We start from the raw sequence: 10,592 nt of genomic DNA on the forward strand, positions 1-10,592 counted from the left end.
TTTTTATTGTACAGGGTTTTTTTAATTTCCTTGATTAAATTTATTCCTAACTATCTTACTTTTTTAAATCTACTGTGAATAGATTATTTTTTTATTCAGATGCTTTGTTGCTAGTGCATAGAAAAGCAACTTTGCTTTTGTTGTTGTTGTTGACAGCCTATTGCACTTTAATATGTAATACTTAAGGTACAAGAAATCTGCATCTAGCATTGTTATAAATAAATCAAATCAGTCATCAAAGGCTCCAGAGTGAACAGCATCTCCATAACCTCCATGCTCATAATCTTTGTTTTCTGGGTATAATTTAATAAGATCATCAATTTAAAGAAGGATAATTGCAGTTTCAGTTGCAAATTTCAAACTGTTAGCTTTAACTATGGTTGATTCAACCCCACCCCCCACATCTTGTTCGTTGTCACGGGATATACCATTGACCAATTCATTTTAGATTTGTGCATTCTGGGTTAACTTGAGCCTTGCTATGAAAAACTCATAATTTTGCAACCAGATCTGGGGAGTCTTGGGCAGCATTAACTGTCAGAACATTAAGAATAGCAAGAAGAAATCTTGCAAACTCTGCAGTAGCTAGCTGTTCCCAGGTGTCCATGCTGATTGCCTACTTCTTGAGGCATACTGAAAAGGCCGCCTTTTCAAGCCTTTCAAGCACTCCCACCTGAAACCACAGATTGTGACTCCAGAATTCTCTTCACCACACAAAGTGCTGTGTGTAAGGAGAGCTCCATCTCATCACACGTGGAATCATTTGCCCCACGTAAGATGACTGATACAGAGGCAACAGCCTTAGTGTTTATAATCAAGATCAGTTCATCATCACAAATCCTCTCTTTTACCACCTCTTCTACTTGTCCCACCATTGAAGCATCAAAAGTTTCTTCACCTTCCAAATTGGCCAGGTTGACAGAATAGTTACTCTGGAAGCTTTAGCAATGCATTTAAGGTCTCTTTTAAAAATTCTTCCAACTGCCATATCACCAGTCTCCACAAAATACTTTAGACACATACCACAAATTCCACGAGTGGTTAGAATAACATTGACACCAGTTGCCATGATCTTCTGGATTTGCTCCTTGGTGATATTTGATTCTGTCTATATAACCTGGTCCAGTTTCTCAGTTAAGATCAGTTCAGTAACTCAGTCGTGTCTGATTCTTTGTGACCCCATGAACCGCATCATGCCAGGCCTCCCTGTCCATCACCAGCTCCCGGAGTCCACCCAAACCCATGTCCATCAAGTCGGTGATGCCATCCAACCATCTCACCCTCTGGCATCCCCTGCTCCTCCTGCCCTCAATCTTTCCCAGCATCAGGGTCTTTTCTTTTTTTCCATTTATTTTTATTAGTTGGAGGCTAATTACTTTACAATATTGTAGTGGTTTTTGTCATACATTGGCATGAATCAGCCATGGATTTACATGTATTCCCCATCCCGATCCCCCCTCCCGCCTCCCTCTCCACCCGATTCCTCTGGGTCTTCCCAGTGCACCAGCCCTGAGCACTTGTCTCATGCATCCAGCCTGGGCTGGTGATCTGTTTCACCCCAGATAATATACATGTTTTGATGTTGTTCTCTCGAAACATCCCACCCTCGCCTTCTCCCACTGAGTCCAAAATTCTGTTCTGTACATCTGTGTCTCTTTTTCTGTTTTGCATATAGGGTTATCGTTACCATCTTTCTAAATTCCGTATATATGCATTAGTATACTGTATTGGTCTTTATCTTTCTGGCTTACTTCACTCTGTATAATGGGCTCCAGTTTCATCCATCTCATTAGAACTGATTCAAATGAATTCTTTTTAATGGCTGAGTAATATTCCATAGTGTATATGTACTGCAGTTTCCTTATCCATTCATCTTCTGATGGGCATCTAGGTTGCTTCCATGTCCTGGCTATTATAAACAGTGCTGCAATGAACATTGGGGTGCACGTGTCTCTTTCAGATCTGGTTTCCTCAGTGTGTATGCCAAGAAGTGGGATTGCTGGGTCATATGGCAGTTCTATTTCCAGTGTTTTAAGAAATCTCCACACTGTTTTCCATAGCGGCTGTACTAGTTTGCATTCCCACCAACAGTGTAAGAGGGTTCCCTTTTCTCCACACCCTCTCCAGCATTTAGTGCTTGTAGACTTTTGGATAGCAGCCATCCTGACTGGTGTGTAATGGTACCCCATTGTGGTTTTGATTTGCATTTCTCTGATAATGAGTGATGTTGAGCATCTTTTCATGTGTTTGTTAGCCATCTGGATGTCTTCTTTGGAGAAATGTCTGTTTAGTTCTTTGGCCCATTTTTTGACTGGGTCATTTATTTTTCTGGAGATAAAAAGCCATATTATTATGTCAATAGATGCAGAAAAAGCCTTTGACAAAATTCAACATTCTTTTATGATTAAAACTCTCCAGAAAGCAGGAATAGAAGGAACATACCTCAACGTAATAAAAGCTATATATGGCAAACCCACAGCAAGCATTACCTTCAATGGTGAAAAATTGAAAGCATTTCCCCTTAAATCAGGAAGAAGACAAGTATGCCCACTCTCACCACTACTATTCAACATAGTTTTGGAAGTGTTGGCCACAGCAATCAGAGCAGAAATAGAAGTAAAAGGAATTCAGATAGGAAAAGAAGAAGTGAAACTCTCGCTGTTTGCAGATGACATGATCCGCTACATAGAAAACCCTAAAGACTCTACCAGAAAATTACTAGAGCTAATCAACAAATGTAGTAAAGTTGCAGGATATAAAATTAACACACAGAAATCCCTTGCATTCCTATACCCTAACAATGAGAAAACAGAAAGAGAAATTAAGGGAACATTATCATTCACCATTGCAACAAAAAGAATAAAATACTTAGGAGTATATCTACCTAAAGAAACAAAAGACCTGTGCATAGAAAACTATAAAACACTGATGAAAGAAATCAAAGAGGACACAACCAGATGGAGAAGTATACTGTGTTCATGGATTGGAAGAATCAATATTGTCAAAATGGCTATACTACCCAAAGCAATCTGTAGATTCAACACAATCCCTATCAAGCTACCAATGGTATTTTTCACAGAACTAGAACAAATAATTTCATAATTTGTATGGAAATACAAAAAACCTCAAATAGTCAAAGTAATCTTGAGAAAGAAGAATGGAACTGGAGGAATCAACCTGCCTGACTTCAGACTATACTACAAAGCCACAGTCATCAAGACAGTATGGTACTGGCACAAAGACAGAAATATAGATGAATGGAACAGAATAGAAAGCCCAAAGATAAATCCATGAACCTATGGACACCTTATCTTTGAAAAAGGAGGCAAGAATATACAATGGAAAAAAGATAATCTCTTTAACAAGTGGAGCTGGGAAAACTGGTCAACCACTTGCAAAAGAATGAAACTAGAACACTTTCTAACACCATACACGAAAACAAACTCAAAATGGATTAAAGATTTAAATGTAAGACCAGAAACTATAAAATTCCTAGAGGAGAACATAGGCAAAGCACTCTCCAACATAAATCACAGCATAAATCCTCTATGACCCACCTCCCAGAATATTGGAAATAAAAGCAAAAATAAACAAATGGGACCTAATTAAACTTAAAAGCTTTTGCACAACAAAGGAAACTATAAGCAAGATGAAAAGACAGCCCTCAGATTGGGAGAAAATAAAAGCAAATGAAGCAACAGACAAAGGATTAATCTCAAAAAATATACAAGCAACTCCTGTAGCTCAATTCCAGAAAAGTAAATGACCCAAGCATCAGGATCTTTTCCAATGATTCAGCTCTTTGATTAAGGTGGCCAAAGTATTGGAGTTTCAGCTTCAACATCAGTCCTTCCAATGAACACCCAGGACTGATCTTTAGGATGGGCTGGTTGGATCTCCTTGCAGTCTAAGGGACTCTCAAGAGTCTTCTCCAACACCACAGTTCAAAAGCATCAGTTCTTCTGTGCTCAACTTTCTTTATTGTCTGACTCTTACATCCAGACATGACCACTGGAAAAACATGGTCTGTAATAACCACTTGTACACCAAGCTTCATTTTTGTTTTCTGCAGGCTGAAGTCAAGTCAAGTAATTTTTACATTAACTATTCTCACGGGCATGCCCTGGGATCCTACCACATGGTTGAGCATGATGAGCATACTCTCCATCTGACTCCTCTTATGGGTTTTCAGAATATTAATGGCATTGACTGGAGAGAGAGGCTGAACTCTGACATCTGTGTATTTAATAGAGAGCAAAGCATCTACTACCATATTTGCTAAGAAATCACCATTTATTCTGATAATTTTGGCAGTATTAATCAGGCAATTCCTTCTAAGCTCATCTGTGTTAATAATCAGATTTTCACTGATATAATGCACTGCTTCCTTGCAAGAAATTTGATAGCCACTAATAACTGATGTGGGATGAGTTTTCTGTTTGACCAGTTCATCTGCATTTTTTAGAAGTTCAGCTGCAATAATAACCATGGAGGTGATCCCTTCTCCCACTTCTTTGTCTTGAAGAAACTTTGGCTGTAGGATGCTCTATCTCCAGTAGCTTCAAGATGGTTGCACCATCATTAATAATGGTTTCATCTCCAATAGCATCCACTAACATTTTGTCCAAGTCAATTGGTCCAAGAGAACCTTTCACAGTATTTGCAATCAAAGCTGAAGCCATGACTTTCTGGGAGTAGATCATCTCCTCAAAGCTGTGTTCCTGGAAAATGGGCAAAAGCCCCTCCATCCTCATGGCAGGGCTCAGGTCGAGTTTCATTCACATCACGGGCAATCAGCCTCTCTGTCTTGGTCCCGGTGGTGGCCACAGCACTGCCTGCTCCAGGATGGTTGACTGATTTCTATATGTTAATTTTATATCTTGTAACTTTACTGAATTCATTGATTAGTTCAAGTTGATTGAGTTAGGATTTTCTAAATATATATGTTTTGCAGAAACATTTTGGGTTCAAAGGATGAATCAACAAAAGAAATCTCTCATTACACACAAATAAACAATTTTAATTTTTAATAGAGGATTATTTGACTTAATTTCAATATGCAGTCATTAAAAGAAATGAAATAGAAACAACAGAGAGAAGTAACAACTCATACACATCATCAAATTGGGACGATGATCTACATCCAGTCTTGAACAGTGCTAAGAGATCTGGAATGATGGCAATCCAGAGTCCTAGTTGGAAAATGGTCCCAGCTGGGAAATGGTCTCCCTCCATGGGTGATATTTCAAACTGCAGTTCTGGGGTCTTCCATTTATAACACCAGGCTGTAAACTGATATCATCATCAGTTTGTATGTAAAAACACAGCTATGGTTTTCCATTAACTTCTGCAATGCTGTTTGTTTTACCTTGTGAGTCACAAGATTTTCCAGACCTCAAGGGGTGCTGGCCAGGTCTCCCAAGGTCAGGAAATTCCAAGACCCACTCCCTCTCTGATCTAAGGTTCCTATTGACTTGATGGTTGCAACTGATGTGCTTACAGGCAGACATGTAGTCCAGGCAGGTTCCAGGTAATGTCAGAAGTTGAGGTAGGCCAGAAGTGGAGGCTGGTCAGAAGCTGCTCTCCTGCTTCTGAAGATCGAACAAGACCACGTCCATTTTAATGTCCCTAATCATACAGGATAAGGTCATTTGTAAAAAATAGCAATTTTATTTCTTCTTTCCTGATTGAATAAATTTTATTTCTTTGTTTTGCCTAGTTATTCTTGTTAGATCTTCTAGTACTTCTAGTTAAATTAGAGTGGTGAGGGTGTTATAGTGTTATTTCTATTTTTAAGGAAAATTCTTTCCATTTTCCACCACTGAGTATATTAGTTGTAGGTTTCTCATACATGGCCTTTATTATGTTGATGTATGTTATCTCATAAATTCTATATCAGTTCTACACACACGCACGCACACACACACACACACACATACACATACAACTTTATCTTTTGCCTGAGAGAGAGACAGGCCTAAGATTGGCTTCTAATTTATTCTGTTTCATTTAAAATAACTTCTTTACTGGATAAGTTTAGAAAACTGGATGGCAGAACTTTAATGAGGAAAAAAGTGTCAGAGATCTGGAATGAAGCCAATCACCTTTCATGAGGTGGATCCCTCTCCCAAGTTAAAGGGTTATAGATCATTTTCCAATGTTCACTCAAACCTAGCTGAAGCTCACCTAGTCAGAAGGCATAAGGCTCCCTTGTGGTCTTTGATGTGGTATTATTTGTACTATCTAATTAATGGGAGTGTTTTGTAACCTTTAAAAGGCTAAGTAATTGCCTGAACTGATGTTTCTTCTCTGTAAATGGATATATTCTTACCTTATGTGGAGGGTTTCTGTAAGGAACAAAAATGTAACATGAATAGCAAAGTATTGATACATAAAAAATGCAGACTAAGTATTTGTACTGTTATTTTTACTGTTAATGTATTTAGAATTACCATTCTAATGTTAATTATTCTATGTTTATGTCTATACTTTTATTAACTAAATATTATTCAAATGCAGTTTATTGTTATAAATAGTTATCACATAGCATAAAATTGCCAACAATTGTTGGACCATAGAGAAAACAAGGGAATTCCAGAAATAGCATCTATTTCTGCTTCATTGACTACATGAAAGCCTTTGACTGTGTGGATCACAACAACCTATGGAAAATTCTTAAAGAAATGGGAATATCAGACCACCTTACCTGTCTCCTGAGTGACCAATTATTTGTAGGTCAAGAAGCAACAGTTAGAACCTTACATGGTACACCTGACCAGTTCAGAATTGAGAAAGGTATGAAAAAAGTTGTATATTGTCACCCTGCTTATTTAACTTCTATGCAGGGTACATCATGCAAAATGCTGGGCTGGATTAATCAGAGACTGGAATCAAGATCGACAGGAGAAATAGCAACAACCTCAGATAAACAAATGATACCACTCTAATGGCAGAATGTAAAATGGCAGAATGTAACAAACCTCTTGATTACAGTGAAAGAGGAGAGTGAAAAGTTGGCTTAAAATTCAACATTCAAAAAACTAAGATCATGGCACCTAGTCCCATCACTTTATGGCAAATACAAGGGAAAACCTGGAAATAGTGACAGAATTTATTTTCTTGAACTCACTGTGGACAGTAACTATAGCCATAAAGTTTGAAGATTTTTGCCTTGGAAGGAAAGTTATAACAAACCTAGACAGTGTTTTAAAAGGCAGAGGCATCACTTTGCCAACAAAAGCCCATGCTTTCTAGTAATCATGTACAGATGTGAGAGTTGAATGATAAAGAGTGGTTGGGCACCAAAGAATGGATGCTTTCAAACTCTGGGTGCTAGAGAAGACTTTTGAGGGATCCTTGGATAGCAAGGGGATCAAACAGTAAATCCTGAAGAAATCAACTGTGAATATTCATTGGAAGGACTGATACTGAAGCTGAAGTTCCAATAATTCAGTCACCTGATGCTCAAAGCCAATTCATTAGAAAAGACGCTGATGCTGGAGAAATTGAAGGCAGGTGGAAAAGGAGGCACAGAGCATGAGATGGTTAGATAGCATCACTGAATCAGTGGACATGACTTTGACCAAACTCCAGGAGATAGTGAAGGACAGAAGCGTGGCTTGCTGTAGTTTATAGGGTTGCATACAGACATGACTGAACAACAACAGCAATCACATAGCATACATATTTCTTCATATCCAGGGATTTAAGAAAACAGTGCAGTAGATCAGGTTTAGGCATTTACTATCATACCCAAATGTGCTTGTTTTATTAAGATAGATTATATTTTTTACATGTTTATAATAGAAATTATCTTTCTGACATATTTGAAGTTTTCCATTAGAACACCCATATAAAATCACAATGTGAATTTCTATAACACTATGCCAATTAAAGTCATCTTTATTATTAAGAAAATTTTGAAGATAAAATTGGAAAATGTAAGAACATTACAATTATTTTAGAATAACCTTCATTATATGAACTCAAGTTGTTTTTTTTTTTTGTTTGTTTGTTTTTCAAAAATGAGGCTATTCATTAATAGAGTTGAAAATTGTTGCTCTTTGTAAACTATCACACAAACAATGTCAATTGAAGTGATAATTTATAGGCAAGTAAAACTAGACCTAATTGAATCTAAGTTTAAAATCACATTGCTGTAGTTGAAGGAGTAGTCACAATAGTGCTGTAACCTGTGCTTCTCTTATTCTTCTATCTATTCCCACAAAGAAAATGAGCATCAATGAAGATATTATTTAGATAATAGGATTCTGTCCAGTAAAATCACAAGTGAATTAAATAACCATATGGTTAGAATCTTATACTATATTTTATCAAGCATATTTAATAGTCATAAAAATTTCTTAATGAAGTTGGAATAGGGAACTATATTTGTATGATCACACTAAAATAAAATTCTTCAGGAATATAGCTTTGCATTTCTGTTATTTTACTGAATGTGAGAATAGTCTAACAGCTTACCACCTCTACACATTAAGAAAATTAAATGTAACCCTGAGGAAAACCAGTGTCAAATAGAGAGTAAATAAAATTGTGAAGGGAATTCTTAAAGACGTTGTCAATTATACAACAATGGAATTTTATATTGAGAATTAAGGATAATTAGAGATTTTTGTGTTACTGAATTCTATTTTAATCAGTGTTGGAAAATGATTAAAATTTCTCAGCTCAACAACCTAAAACATACTTTTAATGCAAATCATGTTATCATTACCAAAATTTCAAATTAATGTTCACATTTATTTAAAATAATTCAAGATATTTTGTCAATATTTTGGAGTGTTTTTCCTAAGAACCAAAATGACTATTATATATACAATAATATCTCTAAGTGGGTGTCAAAAGATGACTTACTTTCAGTATACAATGAGTCCAATCACCCATCAGCTTACTAAACTAATACCTATGAGAGAAAGGTAATAAACAAGCAACCTCTCATTTAACAGAGTACTTGGTGAATCATTCTTGACACGGACTTAAAAACTATGTATTGTAGCAAAGCTTTGTAATACATCAATCATTCCTAAACTATTTCATATCACTAGCTCTATGTAAGAAATGGTTAAAACAAATAAAGACATTATGTAAAATTTTATAAGATTAATCTAAAATGACTTCTTAGTTTAATACATTCTAGAAAAGAGTGGGACATGACTGAGCAACTGAACTGAATTGAACTGACCTGAACTGAGTGATATAATATAGCCTAGAGTTTATACTCATGTGATATAAATTCTGTGGATATGTAAAGATACAAAATTATGTAAATAAATGCCAAAATATTGAAGAAAATACAATTTATCTACTAAGTAAAGCAATTGAAAACCTTTTCTTTTTTTCTATTTTTCCAGCAGGTCTTGACTTTGGTTCTAGGTAGCTATGTTTTATTCCATCTCAAAATTCAAAAAGACTGATAAAGACTTGGGGAAATATTTGAATCTAAAGTGTCTGTTATATACCTGACTGTTTTAACCCTCACCACTAGACATAAGATAAATGGAATAATCATGAAATACTCAATTAGAATCATATATTATCACAGACAAATCACTTTGGAATTCTACCTCTATGAAACTGAAGGACATGATCAGAACCCTTCAGAATCTGAAAGAAATTCATATTATAGTTTGTATTAAATTGCTCTCTTAGGAGACAAAGCTTTCAAAATAGCAGAAGATGGGAAGATGGAACACTCACAGATATAGTGTCTCCTTTCCTTCTCTGGGAATTTTCATTGGTCCTTACTCCAACTCTCTGGGGATCTGATAATCACATCTCAATAGAAAGCACTCATGCTGGCCATATTTTTACTTTTATTATAGAACTTTAGTCATATCAGGGGAAAAAAAAGAGCCAAAATTTCTACATAAAGCTTGAGAAATAAAGTTTCAAATTATACTAATAACTTATTAATAAATAAATTGATACATAATAGTTTTTATCATTTATTTTAAATCCAGTAATACATAGACATGTTCTTATTTCAGTCTCACAAATACCTATATAGCTAACTATTGTCATACAAATTTCACAAGAAGAGAACAAATTTTAGCACTGACAATATGAGAACCCAATTGTTTGATTATGAAGCCCATAAATTATGTTCTGGCAAGTAGTAATTATAAATATGTAGGGTCATATATTTAAGGCTTTTTTCCCATATATATATCACCAAAAAGTATCTATTGGCTCTGTATTAATATTCCAAGAACTACAATTGTTAAGACAAGAACAGTCAAAATACCATACTAGGAAACTATTACTGAAACCAGGAATGAGGCACCAATAAATAGTCTCAGCACATAAATCAGTCCAATATGAAAAGATTTTGTTGTCATTGTTGTCTTGTATTGTTTACTCTTCTTTTTAAAATCATGGTAGGAATGAGGTTTGGGGAATGACATCTCATAAATTTTCATAGGATGCATTTTCATTTTTATTCATTTTAAAGTAATTTCCAATTTTTATGTTATTTCTTCCCTGACTCATTGATTATTTGTGTATGTCTAATTTTCACACATTTATGAATTTCTTAAATATTCCTCTGTTCCTGGTTTCTAATTTCCTTCAAG

At 35.6% G+C, this 10,592-nt stretch overlaps 1 pseudogene; it reads right to left on the reverse strand.

Annotated features, from left to right (window-relative positions):
* Positions 1-228: 228 nt before the first annotated feature.
* Positions 229-4,748, reverse strand: LOC110147149 (T-complex protein 1 subunit alpha-like; annotated as a pseudogene).
* Positions 4,749-10,592: the final 5,844 nt, after the last annotated feature.

The sequence above is a fragment of the Odocoileus virginianus genome, chromosome 8 (genome assembly GCF_023699985.2).
Source record: "Odocoileus virginianus isolate 20LAN1187 ecotype Illinois chromosome 8, Ovbor_1.2, whole genome shotgun sequence".
In the NCBI taxonomy this organism is placed as follows: Eukaryota; Metazoa; Chordata; class Mammalia; order Artiodactyla; family Cervidae; genus Odocoileus; species Odocoileus virginianus.